General features: G+C 40.4%; 1 long non-coding RNA gene across 1 annotated transcript; it reads left to right on the top strand.

Annotated features, from left to right (window-relative positions):
• Positions 1-270: 270 nt before the first annotated feature.
• Positions 271-7,342, top strand: LOC144935723 (uncharacterized). Its single transcript, XR_013637334.1, has 4 exons — positions 271-284; positions 5,118-5,312; positions 5,441-5,489; positions 7,260-7,342. It is a non-coding gene; the product is annotated as an uncharacterized LOC144935723 (long non-coding RNA).
• The last annotated feature ends 9,098 nt before the right edge of the window (positions 7,343-16,440 follow it).

Genomic DNA, 16,440 nt, shown 5'->3' with positions numbered 1-16,440 from the left:
GCTCTCTACGGCATCTAACATTGACAGAGGCGCGGCAAACGAAATGAACGCTATATGATCTAAACGATTAGCATACGTCTTTGTTGAGATTTGTAAAAAGAAAAAAAACATTTCGTCGGATGTAATCTGCTAAATGCCCAACATATTGTGCGAAGAGGGTTTTATTTTCTACACCCCCCCCCCGCAGACAAACACTCCTCCTTTGTGACGGGCTGGAAAAGCCACGTGCCTCATCGATGGGACGGCGATGGCGACTCAAGGGGGCGAGTCGGAGGAGGGCGTGCGTGAGTGAATTAATCCCTCTGTGGGTTTCAATCGCCTGTTTGTCGCACTGAGACCCCGACAATGGCCCACCGGGCGGCTTCAGGGACGGCCCCGTTTAATTCTCCTAATCCGTGGAGAGCGATCGCGCCGTTGGGGTTCACGCGCCGTGACCTCGCGTTGACCAAGCCGGCGGACGAGTCAATGTCCAATTGTCCATTGCGGAGGGGGGGGGGGCAGGTGCGAGGCCTGTTTGGTTTTAAAGAGTCTTAAGCTGTGTCGTTTAGAGAAGTAATAATACTCATAATAAAGATGGGCTTTCTTTTGTTCTTTACCCAATAGAGACTGCCCATTGAAAGAACCTTTTATAAAACAATAAAACAATGGCTCCACATTGAGATGTTTGGTTAATTCCATGAATGCGTCTCTGACAATGTGCGGAGAATTTAAAGAGAAAATGCACGCATGCGAGGGGATAACAATCAAAAGAATCCACACAGATAGATTTAGGAATACACTGTTGAATTGTCATCGCTTGGCCACCTGTGTGAGATGGTAGAATTAGTTTTTTTCACTCCATATTTTGAGTGTTATATAAAGTGACTGCTTTTATATATATATACACGTTGGTATTGTGGTTTATTGTATTTAAAACTATACTATGCATCTTTTAGTTATGGTACAATTCTGTATATCTTATTTTTATGCTGTAGCCTTCTTTCATGTAATATATTTTAGCAAAGTATTTTTTTCGTGGATTATTGTACCTTCTATCCTCATGCTTGGTGCTGCTTCTTATATTTTCTTGAGTCTCATTTGTTTAGATAAATAATGGCTGCCTACATAATAATGGCGGTAAGCGGTGGCACGTTGATAAGTGTGCTCTGCTATCACCCAGGCCACCTGAACTTTAATTCCGATCATGACTAAAATCATTGGCAGGTTGCTGTCTGCACCGGTCCCAGATCCCCTCCCTCTTTCAGCAGCCCACACTGACCAGCGTGGTGAAGTATGGTCAAACAAACTCCACGACTGGAATCGTGTGGAGAAGCCTTTATTCAACACATTATTGACATAGGGCTGTACATTATTATCATCATCATGATATCAATGTATTACCCACAAGTGGAGAATTAAAGTTGACTCACAGTGCAGTGACTGTGGCCACCCGGACCACACATTGGGACCATATCGCGAGCAACTGCATTCTATGCCCTCTCTACGGCGGACCGGACAGCATTTGTCGCGCTACTCCCGAAGCTATCACACGGCTCACAAACCTCAACCTGGACGTATAATGTAGGCGTGCTTGACATTACGCAAGAAGAAGAAAAATTACCGCACCTACTTAATTTAGACATTTTGGAGCACGGTGCACAGTTCATCGCCGCTGTTGTCATTAACACACAGTTGTGCAACAAAAAGTTAGTAGTTCACGTTGTTGTCCCTGCTCTTGCTTATTTTCCCCTGGCATCAGCATTGTTTACTTATTATGCTTTGGATCTTGCGGTAAAGTCACGTAGATAGGTTATAAGAAAATAACAAAAAACTACGACGTTTCGATCGAAACACAAGCGGTTGTCATCTTTTGTTGCCCTTTTTCTGAAGACGACTGCTTGTGTTGCGATCGAACCGTCGTAGTTTTTTTGTTATTTTCTTTGAAACTATCTATGTGGCTTTACCGAAAGACCCAAATAATATTAATTCCTGCAGTCACGAAAGCTGAAAGTCAATGTTTTATTCTTTTAACAGGTAATAAAATAAAAGTGGATTCCAAATGACACGAAGGAAAGGTGGTGGGGGGAATATAGTAATTATTGCACAAGGCCTTTGGGCCTTCATCATGACTAAAATAAAGACAAAATTTGAGTGTGTTTCATCAGTCCTGAGAAAAGCCCTCACGGCCAAATGTAGACTCATTTTTTCCCCATTCCAGCCTCATTCTTAATTGCATTACATTGTTGCTTGTGGGATTGTTGGTTTAGTTTAATTTTGTATCACGCACAGTGCCTTCCTTCCTTTATTACCTTCAAATATTATTCTCCCTTTTGTATAAATTATACGTTTATTTCCGACAATAAAATCTTCGCCTTGCGATTGTTTTGAAACCAGTTCAATGCAATTGCTTTGCAGTGTGTGGAGCGGGAGGGGGGGTATACTTTATAATCTACGCATTGTTGAGGAAAATAAATAACCCTCCACCTGATCAGGTGTATGCAAATTGAATATATGGCTGTTAACCCAGCTTATGGCTCTGTAATGCGCAGTGCCAAACAGCTGGTTAAGTAGCAGATGCAGAGTCCAAACCCACAACTTATCAAAGCCACAAGCTCTATTGGTTTGCTGCTCGGTGCTTTAATCATGCGTTGCATAAGCAAGTCAAAGTTTAAGTGTTTTGAGGCACTACATAAAATGTATGTAAGTACGGATAGTACATATTCACGTTTAATAATTGACCACGTTCATCCACATTCATTCCCTTAATTTAAATATGTTATAATATTAATGTCGGTGATTAATAGAACATGACATGCAATGATTATTGGTGCATTTTTTTTTAAGAATTCATCAGCACCATAAATGTTTGTACAAAACCGATTACTTATTTACGAGCAGAAATACGCGTCATTTGGTTGACGATAACCAGAACACGTGAAAAGTTGCTTTGTTGTTCCTGACTTGATTTTGTCGGCGCACGCTCTTGCTCGCGACCATATGGCGGCGAGCTGAAACGGGATATGCCTTTTTCACCAGCACCGTTTCAGAGGCTGCAGGATGAACTGCGGCCACATCGCACGGGTGTTAACGCACATAATATAACAGCTGTCGTGAGCGAAGGGCGAGCGGGGGGCTGCGAGCGGATGAGGGAGCAGGGTGGTTGAGCATGGGATATAATGAATGCATATTCCCCTGGGATGTGACGTCGGGAGCCATCCGCGGGAGTGTGGCATAAAAATGTGACCTCTCCATTGTGACCCGCGCAAAGTCATTAAGGCGCCCCCCCCGCACGGCGCTGTCTTCGTTGCCCCTCACCCGGAGCGTCGTTTCAGTTGCACTCTGCCATCTAGTGAAGCCCGAAGGACATTACATGACAACGACTGGCCACGCCGATTGCCGGCAGTTGTTCATAACTCATCTCAAACCCCACATTACACCAACACTCGCCACTCGTGCTCACAGTTTCCCGAGACAGTTTTGTTGTATTCGTACCTGGCTGTCTATCTACATATATGTGTACCTAAATACTTTATACATTTCTTCTCCTCCTCCTTTTATTATAATTTGTTCAGCTACAGTAAAATAGATTATACGTTGATCTACCATAATTGTAGGGCTTCAGTTTAGAGCGTTCCAGGCCTCAGGCCAAACGAACAGGACTGTGTGTGTGCTCCCACCGCCCCTTGCTGGTATGTCGGCTCAGCCGGCTATTGAGGTAATTAATGCAGGCATCCCATCAGGAAGCCTGTCTATCATCAATTAGCCACTTACCCAGGCTTATGTGGGCTTTTGGGGCATCCACACTGCCCCCGGGGGGGGGGGGGGGTGTGCGGGCACTCGTTCCAAAAACCACAAAGACACACACAACACCAACAACAACAACGAAAAAAGGGGAACGGGAAAATACATCGTGAAGGTTTCTCCGCGTGATGCATTAAAACGAAGCGAGGATCTCTCCCGCCACGGACGCCGAGCGACGGTGGAAGTGCGGTGCTGTGCTCGTCGTGGCAGAAGTAAAGAAGATTAAACTAACTTTACAAAAAGTCGAGGGGTGAAAGGGTTTGGCCGTTTACATTTTTTGTTGTTGTTTTGAATTGATGGCAAACACGGCTGTAACTGTTTTGTTTTGCGAGTGCAAAGTGGATCAGGTACTTGGCTGAAAAACGCTATACCACGCACGATCGAATCTCTCAACAGGTTTTTGGCAGCAAACAAATACAACAGCGTATTTGGCAAATGTGTACGTGCGTGGAATATGTTAGCGTTCATGTAATTCGCTAATTGCTTCACTTTGGCGGATAACAAAAAAATAGTTGCTTTCACGGCACTATTTGCATCGGCACGAGTAGAGATGTAGAGCTATGAGATGTAATTCAAGTGCGAACGTGGTCTTGTGCAAATGAAGAGCAGGTGCTGTGAAAGTTTGTGTTCCTGTAAATCTCGGCTGGAAGAACATTAAAAAATATATATGTTCATTCATGCTTTCAGTACCATGAAGCAAAAATAATTGCAACAGGGCTGAATATACAGCCAAGGGATGTGCTTTCTCTTTCCTCTTTGCAATATGTTTAAGACCTTGTTCGGAGTGAACAATGTGTGTGCTAGTCGCAGTAGAACTACTTGTATCGCTACAGCATAGTAAACGCCTACACCAAGAGTATTATTATACCAGTCTACCTTGTTAAGGTGCAACAGCAAGTATAGCTAATAGCTGTACAGGAGTGTACAGTTAAAACGCTTGCGCACGGGGCAATTTAATTTGTTTATCTGTGTTGGGTGGTGGAGGGATTCATGACACATTTGTTTAAATAATTTCGTGGCCGAATACAAAAATCAATGGCGAATCGTGATATTGGCGATAAAAAGCCCGCGCATTTAAAGGGGTGTAGTGCAAAGCGTGCAGGAGTTTTCAGTTCTATGTTAATTAATTATCTAATGTCTAAGGGAGAGGGGGGGGTAACACGCTTTGAAATAATTTTACCCTCGTTCCTGTAAAATCTTTATTTTTAAAATTGCACGGTGTCTCCAAGTTGCACCACTAAAACAACATTGGATTGAAGAGCTTCATCTTGTTGCTCTACAAGGGAGAGAAAAGGAATGAGAAAATAATACCCGATGCTTTTTTTTTCTTCCAGCAGCCCACCACCTCAAGGGCAATTGCTCCAGCAGCAGTTTTCGGGACACACGTTGCAATGGAGGACTGTGGGTGGTGCGCAGTCTTCTACAGAGTTCTTCTCGAAAAAGCCATCGGTCAGATCGGAGTCCCACGGAGAGGCATCCATACCACTGCAGCCCGCAAGTGATTGAAGAAACAAGTGACTGCAATACTGCCAGTAAGTGGTTCAAAATCTGTCTCCATTTTTCAACGATAGCAATTTCCTCCGCGGATCTGCTGTTCTCGAGTATTTAGAGGCACAGTTAACTTCTTCCTTTTTCTCTTTCCTCCCACATCTGTGTAAAGTGGGGGCAGAGATGTAGCCGTATGCAGTCTCCTCGTTCATCCAATCCAAGTGAGTTGGGTGTGGGCTTGAATTTCTGTTAGGGTGGTGTCTTGCAATGTTATGGAATCTGTCACTGTAAGATTTGACAGTGTATTAATTATCATTGGATGTGTAACCAAGTTTCTTTATATTGAGAAAATAAAATGAGAGCTTGAAATTTAAATTTTCTTACGCATAAAAAAATTAAACTAGTTTTTTTTCTTCAAAAATCTTTTTTTTTTACTATGTTAATGTATGAGTTGTATGACTAAAAACAATCTGTAACGTTTCTTTATATGTCTAGCGGTAGTGCTACGCGGTTATTTATTTAATTAATAGGCGTCCCATGGGAATAAAGTGTTAGGATTTACTGTGTACCTGACGTGCCGTTGATTATGTAATTATTATTCAGGGCATGCTGCAATTTGTCACAAAGCTCATTTGTTGGGCCGAGTGATTCAGCTTGCTATTACAAGCTAAGGTCACAATAAAAATCCTTACAAAAATACCTACGGGATATCTTCTTTTAAATATGATATTTGAACCAGCTTAGAATGAACAATTTTATCTTATCGTATGGTACATAGACATTATAGAAACAAATAAAATCTAGGTTATTGAACACTTTGTTTGTAATACAGTACTGCATTGGTAGTCTTCTTGGTTCTTTCGGTAAAGTCACGTAGAAGGAAAATAATAAAATCATAAAAATAAAACATAATAAAATACAATTCTCTGCATTGGTAGTGTTGGACATATAACAAAAACTCAACCATTTTACGAGTCACAAACACCACCCTAAAAGGAAAAAAGTATGTCTCATATGTTATGGTTTGAGAAATTCCCTTTAATAATTGTACAGATTATTACACAAATGTAGATTCCAATATGATCTACCATGCTTAACTTTCCCCACAATATGTTTTAGACGGAGGCTTTGTTGTCAATCAAGATTGTGATACACTTTGACGGTTATTACTCAAATATATAACAAAAAAATCTGCGTTTTAATCGGAATATTTGTCGCATCACATGGTTAATATTGTTTAGCATCTGAAGTACTGCTCAACAATTGTATCTGGGTGATAGTGCTACATGAAAACCTAGCAGTGATGAGGGTCTACCGCTGGAATGTAGTTATACCATCAAAATAAACTGAAGCATACGTAAAAATAAAACCCGACAAACTTGTTGGATACCCTCAGTATGACACGATTTTGATTCCTGTTTGGGCATATGCTTATACAATATAGAGCATTGAGACATTCGGGGTTTTTTGTATTCCTCTGCTCATTGTCAGCAAGTTTATTTATTCAACTGCACATGCCCTTAAACGCAACCCTCTGGCCAAGTGTATCCATACATGCATTGCCCACGTAATGAGTTGTCCAAGACGTATTGTTTTGTTGCTGCGTTTGATTGCAGCATTGTCGAATGCAATGTCATTTTTAAATTGAAGTAAAATACATCGAATGCGCACAATTGTCTTGTATATACGTACGTACACGAGGGGGGATGGATCAACCATCTGAGAATGATACCCTACAAAGAGTAGCGCCAAGCTAACCTTGGGCTTCTCTCGAGCGCTCTCCGTGTTTCACATGACAATGAGTGCACCGACGCGAATACTTAATACTTGCGCGGAGTAAATGGGTGAATAAGTCTTTGTTCTCCTGAATTTTAGTGTCTACTTCCCATAACTTATGGACTGCCCCCCCCTCCTTGCCTGTGCGTATTTGTTTTATTTACTTATTAAATACGTGGCTTTAATTTCACTGAAACCATTTTTTTTTCCTTCAGGGCCAAAGGCATGACCGGATGAATGCACCGGAGCATTTGGTTTGTGTAACATCAAGCCTAGGCCTTTTAAAATATAATTCCTGTAGCTCATTGCATTAGACCCCATACCATGCCAGGCGCATTCACAACTCTTACATGTAGCAAATAATAAATGTATTTAAAATAATAAGAGAGCCTCAGGATGTGACTTCATGCTTCCATAATTGTAAGACACTGAAAAGCCCTTTGCAGTAAGTATGCTTGGACATTTGCTGACTGCTACAATTTATGCACATGCATGAAATGTATAGACAACTTAAACAAAAGATATATCAGTTCATTAATTATAAATTGAGATTGTGTTTAACTTGCCATACCAAATAGTTATTTTTAAAATGTATTATAATTTTTGAAATAATTTTAACTCTGTTTCTTTCATTTTATTTTCGTAAATTAGCATTTGTGATGCGAATTTTAAACATGTTTGAAATGTATTGTTTTCATTTATTGATCTAATTTGAATTAATGTTTATATTGTGCACTTATTTTAGTGAATGTGTGCTTTGTTATCATATATATTGAATATGCAACAATGTTCAATTTGTATAATTGATCACATCTATGGTAGGTTATCACTTATATGTAAAATTGGCACGCGTTTTTAACATTTGTATTGATTATGTGCAATTTATTTTAACTTGATTTTCATTATAAATGCAAAACGAGTCAAAATTATCACCAACCATCAATGCAATAAATTATACAAATTAAACATGGCTATGTATTGAATATGTAAAGAAAGCAAACGTCCACTGACAGCAGTGCATGATATCATACGAATTCAAATTATACCATAAAAATGTAAAACTATACTTTTCAAACACGTTTACACAACACACCGTGTATCCGTACATGGTGTGCCGTGTTTTATAAGGTACAAAAGGCAAATCCTAATAAGATTTACTGATAAGCGTGGAAACACATGCGCCATACTGTTCCGCTCAAATCCCTGCTGTACAGTTGTGCATTGCGCCTGCAGCTAATAAACAGGCTCAGAAGGTGGATCAATGCTGTGTGGCTCCAGATTTTCAGCCTAACGGGGTTGTCGGGGAGTGGAAAGAAAAAAAATGACAGCACTAATAAAACACCACGAATAGAATTACCAATGTGCCTCTGAAAAATTCAAACAGGCATTAATTTTAACAATTGTTTACTATGATGTAGTTGGCATTCCTTTTAGGTATTTAGATTTAAAAGAAGGTGAATGTGCAACCGTGCAATTGCTTGCTCATCGTGCTACTCCTGGCGATTTAGATTGTGGGCAAATGTCTTTGTGAAAATTCAAGCGTTTATTATTTTAACTGCAATAACAACTGCCTACCATGGTGCAGTTAGAATCCCAACTGGAATCCAAACTGACAAATAAGTTTCCATTTAAAATGAATGTATGTTAACTTCTTTCGCACCGTACGTAACCAACCGTTCCAATCGAAGGTTAGACAACTTGAAGTACTGGAAAGCTTTGTAGATTTTTTTCAGAGGTCAGGGCGCATCCCTGCAATTGCTTGGTCACGCCACTGTTGGTGATATATAGATGTATTTACTTATTTATGTCGTTAGCAGTGTGGATTAAAAATACCCTTTCACAGGAAGATGGCATGGTTTTAAGTGCCTGTATGGTCGCATTTTTACTTTAAACACTTACCTGAGCAAAATGTAAAGTATTTTTGATAAAAAAAAATGTTTTATTGCAAAACGTATCTTAGTCAGTGTTATTTGTTTAATTATCTATAATTATAAAGTCAATGGAATATGTAATTATTTCGTTTGCGTTAATTTTAAAGATTAAGGCATTGTCCAAGCTGCATTTTGTGTTTTGTCAAAACTGTTTAACGATTAATGTTTTTCAATAACAGCAATAATACAATATTGCTCTTTGTGTATGATTCTTTGCATAATGGAAATTTAATATTGACTTTTTATAACAATTATATTAAATATATACTGTTTGACATTGTTAAACTGTGCACATGCCCTAAGATATATTACCTTTGATTCCTTGTTTAAAGAGTGACAATGAGATGTCCATGTAAAATAAACGTTAAAGGAATCACACCGCACTCAAGGTTTGCGTGTTGTGGCTTTGCATCAAAGGGAATTAATACTATGAAATACTTTTTCCATGAAGAGCACAACGTGACTTTTGGTGCATGACTTGTTTCCTGTTCACGTCCATGTAACAGATCTGGCCCTTATCACAAGCAGTGGGGTATTTAGCAAAAACAAACAAAACCAAACAACAACCGAAATCCCTTCCCCCCCACCACCACCATCACCACCAACCCACCCCTTGCCAAAACAATAAAACATGATGCGTTATCTGTCCCTAAAAGTTGACGCGTGAATTTGTAACAAAGGACGAGATATATATTTTCAATAATGGATTACGTACAGCTCGCCTGTAGTGCCGTGCACTGATGCTGTGGGGCTCCTGAGACATGCAGGAAGCGGCAAATAGCTTCTGATTTCCTAAGGCAATCCGGTTTCCCAGTGAATTATTTGTACGGGCCCACGCTGGTATGTTTGCGGTCCCCATCGGAGGCAATTACGCCTTGTACCATTCTGTGCTTACCATTTCATGTTGCACTCCCAAGTTCGTTCTTTTTGACCCCCCCCCCCCACCGTTTCTTCGTCTTCTTTTTCTCTAAGTCTTTTAAATGTTCATATTGAGAACCTTTAGCACGCTGACAATATAATGAAGCTTGTGGCTTAAAAAAATGTCTACAAGTCTTTGAAGTTGATAAGAGACAAGCAGCATGCAGAGATATTTATTTTATGCAAACATAAATGGTAGTGTGTGATATTCAATGTAAGGCAGAAGGAATAATGCACACAATTGTAGTTAATGGTTTAGACTGAACATTTGCACACATGGCCATTAATTTCTGAACCCAAGTGACGTTTTTTTAATATTAATTCTGAATATAAAAAATAAGAAAAATAAATTCCACCCATTCTCAATCTACTGCTGGACGGAAGCCTCCCCACACCATGTGGATCATGGAGCTTGCTTTAGCCATACTTCACAACGCTGGTCAGTGCTGGTTGGTGAAGGGGCCAGGAGGTAAAGACTCTGTTTTATATCACTCGCCACTGATTTTCACCATGGCCAATAATCAAACTCAGGATTCCGGAATCATAGCACAGCACGCTAACCACTACACTGCAGCTCCACCCTATTTTGTACACAATCCTGATGAATACATTTGAGATGCCTCAACGTGTTAATGTCATTATAACCAATTAAAAAAAGCAACTGTTGTTTCGCGACATAGCAAATAAATCCCCTTTGTGCGAAAGCAGATCATTGATCTGTCGCGCAACGATATACCTGAGGTTAGACGCTGTACATTGACATTCTCCACCTTTGGTAATTCGTTATCTCCAGGAAGTGGGTGTGTGTGTATAACTGTCTTGCCAACACAATGACAACAAAAGGTGGCAAGTATTTTCCAGGTAGCCAAAGAAAGCCACTGCTGTCAGGTTCACCTCAATGAGGGCTGTTGTCGAGACGACATCAGAATATTCCTGTCATAGCAGGTTCCACTGCAGGTGAGCGATTAATCATGTGTGTCTCGTCTGAGACGCGTGAGACCCGAGCATGCACGGTAAGAGAAAGAGAAAGGATGACATTGACTCTGTAAACCTACCTTCCGTCAGACCGTGGCTGACCACCTGACCTGTCGGTCTTGAAAAATTTCCATGGTTGCCACATTGAAGTTTTTTTCGTACCCAGGGAGGGGATTCTGTTTCATATCCTGTGCGGTATGACTGCAGCGGAAACAAGTGTCTAGAAAGTATCAAAGTTCGCCGTGAGTCATTATCTTAGGTTGCATGTTTACAAAGTTGGTCATATTCTGGGAGGTGCTAAAAGGTGTGACACTTTGAGCCAGTCAGTTTGTATTTGTCCACCAACTTTATATACATATGTTAAAATGAGTTGTGTTTTGTATGCTTAATTAATTGATTCCAATTTCTCTGCATAATCACGAACATGCCTGTGCCAGTCAAGATGAATATTGCTACATATAATGCTTGCAATACGTATGTTTTTTCTCTTGCCCATAACAACGGGCAATTCTGCAGTACAGCACTGTAATTGTTGGACAAGTCTGACGATGCTGATGAGACCCAAAAGGTGGGATCCGCTGCAAAGTTTGATTGGTTGAACACATATCTGCTGGATAATATCGTTTTTGTCATCCATGGGATAATGGACCAAAACAAATGTTTAAATGCAGCGTTGAATTGGGTCTGTTGTGTTATATTATTTGATCTCAATACAGGATTCCAGCGAATGGGACTTTAAATGTATTGCAATAAGGTAATGAAACAATGGGAGAGCCATGATTATTATTTTTAAATCCACGTGGGAGAAACACGATATCGAGATATCGAAAAGCCATTCGGGGTTATGTGTTGTCTAAACCTCGTGCAATTTCTGTAATCCTAGACTAAAACCACAATTGCAGAAAACAATTATCAAGAAATGTTGAGCTCATGATCCCATATACACGGCAATTTCCAGAAAGTATTTTTTGTTATTGCATTTATCAACATTGAGGTAATGTAACAAATTTATATTTCGCTTTTGCTATGTTATTAACCCTTTGCAAATGCTCCTACGGAAACACTCGCTCGTGCAATCACGTTCACATTTGACGCGGACCCATTCGTGTCATGTGGATTACCACACAGTGCAGAGGCATCATTTCATAATGAAGCCTTCAATGTGGATCGTATCCTAACCGCTACACAGACTTTAATGGGACATGTATTGTGCTAGGGGTGAGTGGTGCTGCAGTGGTGAGTGCACCATACAATGAACCAGTGACCTTAGTTTGATTCCCGCCCAAAGTTAATATCAGTGGTGAGTGATATCTAAACCGGTCCTGAGTGCCTCCTCTCCCTCTTCAACATCCCATACTGACCTGCGAGGTGAAGTATAGTCAAACTCCGTGGTCATAACGTAACGACATTGGGAGGCCTTCATTTAGCAGTGGAATAAAGAAGGATGAACATTATTACAATTGTAATTTGTTCAGTTGGAATCAACTACTTCAATGTTGACTATATATATAAAACAGCTCAATTAAATTATAGATTATACAAATTACTTGGTCCACAAAGCGTGTTAGAATTGTAAAAATATATATTTCTTCTCACAACGATTATGTCTCAGAGTATTTTTTTGCCAAACGATCGTGTGTTAGTTTTGTGTATTTTCATGTAAGCTGAAAATAATCGACATATTTAAAACTAATAACATTTAAAGACATTTATATATATGAACATTGATTTAAGCATTGGTGAATGTCCGTAGCCAATGGCTTACAGCTACTTGCCATGCATTCGGTGTGTGCATTTGATTGCTATTAACTATTATTATGACTTTAATGCTCCTTATCGTGATGTCGGATATGGTAATAATTACAATATAAAGTTGAAAAACAATGTACACCTTTTTGTCAATGAAACACCGGTCAATGAAGACTTCCCGATGCCTATCTGACATTAGAATTGTACTTAAATTACAAAATACGATTCCAACCAGTGTAAGTTTCCTTTACATTCATAACGAGCTGAGGAATTGCCGAGAAAAGTCTGCTCTGTATGGAGGCACTGTAATTGTACGTCTGTTTGCCTATGACATGTGCTCCAGCGTCTTCAATTGAAGCTTTTGAATGAGACTCCGGGAACGGCTCAAAAAGGCCACACTTTGTCTGAATTTGGCAACTACCGCTGCATGGACAAATTACGCGTTTGAAGTTATTGATACCCATGGGCCAGAGGCGTTTTGGAGTGGCAGTGAAAGGGGGCTCTTTTCGCCAGGGCCTACGCGTGACTTTATTTACTGGTGCGGCTAAACCTCGTGTCCCCAGCCAGACTGCTTTAGGAATGAAAGGGCTTCTGTGTGAAGAGTCAAAACGACCACTTCAGTCCGTGGCGAGCCTCCCGCTGCTTTGATTTCCAGAACGTCTTTTTTTTTATTCCAGTGTGTGTCACATGGCTTCGGCTGCTGCTGACTATACGAGTGCTATAAAGGGATTCGGGGCGAGAGCCACCAGCTGCACAGCCCCGGGATATAAAGGTTACGGGTCTGGAGGGATGACCTCTGGTTTACTTTTTTCGCTTTTTTTTCTGTACACTGAACCGTAATGGGAACAATTGAATAGATCACCGAGTTAAATATGGAGGTTTCAGTTAATTTTCAACCGTTAAATTAGTGTGTTGAAAAGCATGATTTTTAAAAATAAATAAATGTATTTATTTTGTTATCAGATATTTACTGTAAAATGCGTAAAGAGACCAATGCTATAACCATCAATCAAATAGGCATTACTTTTAAATAATGATAATTATTATTTTCCAGCCCTTTGTCAATCCACTGCTGGATAAAGGGTCTCTGCACATGATGTTGGTCGTGGACAATTTATGGCCATACTTCACCATGCGAACCAGTGCAGGCAGGTCGGTGAAGAGGGGACGCAGCATCAATTCGAAAATCACTCGTCACTGATAATAGCGTTGGCAGGGAAGTGAAGTCAGGTTGCCAGGCTCGTTAAACAGTGTGCTAACCATATTATGTATTTGTCTGTTATCATATGTTGTTTGTTCATCTGCACCACAATTATAATGCTTTTACAAGTGATGATATGAATCAGCTTCTACGTGAATTTCAGAATTGTAACGCATTACATTAACTAGCATAACAATTTTGACTTAAAACGTTCGTGACTGCAGGAATTAATATTCTATGGTTCTTTCGATAAAGTCACGTAGATAAAAAAAAAAATTATAACAATAAAATAATAAAAATGAAAATAAAGTGAATAAAAAATAATAAAAATATCACATCGTTTTGATCGTAACACAAGCGGTCGTCGTCAGGAACAGGAAGGTTATCCTCTGAGGGCAAGCTGTTAATAAAGGTTTAGAGATGGGCGGGGCAGCTAATGATAATGTGGGAGAGGTCTCGACACCGGCAGTAGGTCTACACCTATCAAAGAGCTGTTTATAAAGGTTTAGAGATGGGTGTGGCAGCTAATGTTAATGTATGAGAAGGCTCCTACACAGGCAAGTAGGTCTACACCAATCAAAGCATTGCACCTCGCACCACACAACTACACTGCTGACGGTGGAGGTGGACAAGAAAATACAAATCAAGTCATGACCCAAAGTGGTTGATGACATGTTTACAATGATTGCTGAGTTTAAAACCGTCGTCTCGGTTGAAATTGTGTCTGTGTCTGTATATATGGATGGCTTCATGAACGAATCTTTGTTGAGAGCCAGTCGGCTTGCAAAGTACCATCGTCTTAGAGAAATACATTTTTGTGTAGCTGCCATCACTAAGTAGGTCCTGAATTTTGTTATTGTACACGTGTTTGTCCATGATGACCGTGGCATTGCCCTTGTCGGCTGAGAGGATGACGATCTTCCCTTTTTTTTACTCAAACGCTCCTCCTTACTGATGTTGCTGACTAGTATCTTAGCGCTTTTGAGGGTTGATTGCAAAGTTAAACTTTGCAGTCACCCCAAAATACATACCAGTGGATGACATCATTGCCCAGGTCGATATAGCTCTTAAGGGTTTGGGACACATCGCTGCAGACGTAACAAGATCTGAAATCGCTGCAACCCTCAAAAGCACTAAGATACCAGTCAGCAACATCAGTAAGGAGGAGCGCTTTGTGTTATTTCAATAAAAAAAGAGGAAGATATCGTCATCCTCTCAGCCGACAAGGGCAATGCCATGGTCATCATGGACAAAAACGTATCAATAACAAAATTCAGAACCTACTTAATGATGGCAGCTACACAAACATTTAAAGAGATCCCACCAACTGCCTCGTTACAAAAACGAACAGTATTATCACTGATTCAGCTTCATTAATTGAACAGACCAAACGGGTTTCCTTAAAACCTTCTGCTGCTAGACCACTCAGACTATATGGCTTGCCAAAAATCCATAAAGAAGGTACACCCCTTCCTTCCATAATCTCCACCATTGACTCACCCACCTACAAACTGGCCCGATATCTGTCTGGGACCTTGCAGCCATTCACGGCTGAGACCACTTCTTCTATTCTTAACTCAGCTCACCTGGAATTGTCAATTAAAGACATCTCACTGTCCCCAGGTGATTTGCTCTTTAGTTTCAATGTAGTTTCTCTGTTCACCAAAGTTCCTGTGCCCAATACTATTGCAATAATTGAAGATTTGGTCTAACAAAGACTGAATGCTGATGTACCAGCCCTGGTGAGACACTGCCTCATGAATACATACTTCACTTGGAATGGAACATTCTACAAACAAATTGAAGGCACCCCAATGGGTTCTCCCTTATCTACGGTTGTGGCCAACATTTTCATGGAAAAATTTGAGACAGACGCCATCCACTCTACGTCCGTCCTTGTGGAAGAGGTACGTGGATGACACGTTTGTCATCTGGCCACATGGCCGACCGGCTCTGGAACAATTCCTCAACCACATCAATTCCATCCACCCAGCAATCACATTCATCAATGAGGTAGAAAGGATGGCATGCTACCCTTCTTGGATGTCTTAATCAAAAAGAGACCAGATGGCTCAATGAGCCATTCTGTCTACAGGAAAGTAACCAATACTGACACCTACCTAAAACCCGATTCCCACCACCATCCATCCCAAAAGAATTCCCTCATCAAAACGCTACACCATAGAGCTCAATGTATCTCTGACCATGAACACCTGATCAATGAACTCAAACATGTACACCAGGCTCTCAAGGAAAATGGATATTCTGACTACACAATCCGCAAAGCCATCACACCAACCGCGAGAAAGGAGCTATCTGAAGATCCAATCAAAACCATCACCTTACCTTACATAGCAGGGATAACCAAAAATATTTCCAAAATCTTGAACAAACACAAGATCCAGGTCCGATTTAACACAATGCATAAACTTCGTGACCTGATCCCATCTGTGAAGGACAAGATGCATGACATGCAACATCCAGTATCTACAAATTAAGCTGTATCTTTGGCAGCAGTTACACTGGGGAAACCAAACAACATGTCTCGGACAGTGTTCGTGAACATAAGGCAGATCTGAAACACGGCAGGACCAAACTTCTGCCGTGGCTGATCATTACTTT

This window comes from Lampetra fluviatilis, chromosome 14, assembly GCF_964198595.1.
Source record: "Lampetra fluviatilis chromosome 14, kcLamFluv1.1, whole genome shotgun sequence".
NCBI lineage: Eukaryota > Metazoa > Chordata > Hyperoartia > Petromyzontiformes > Petromyzontidae > Lampetra > Lampetra fluviatilis.
The sequence above is the reverse complement of the archived record's forward strand: the minus strand, read 5'-3'. Positions and strand labels throughout refer to the sequence as shown.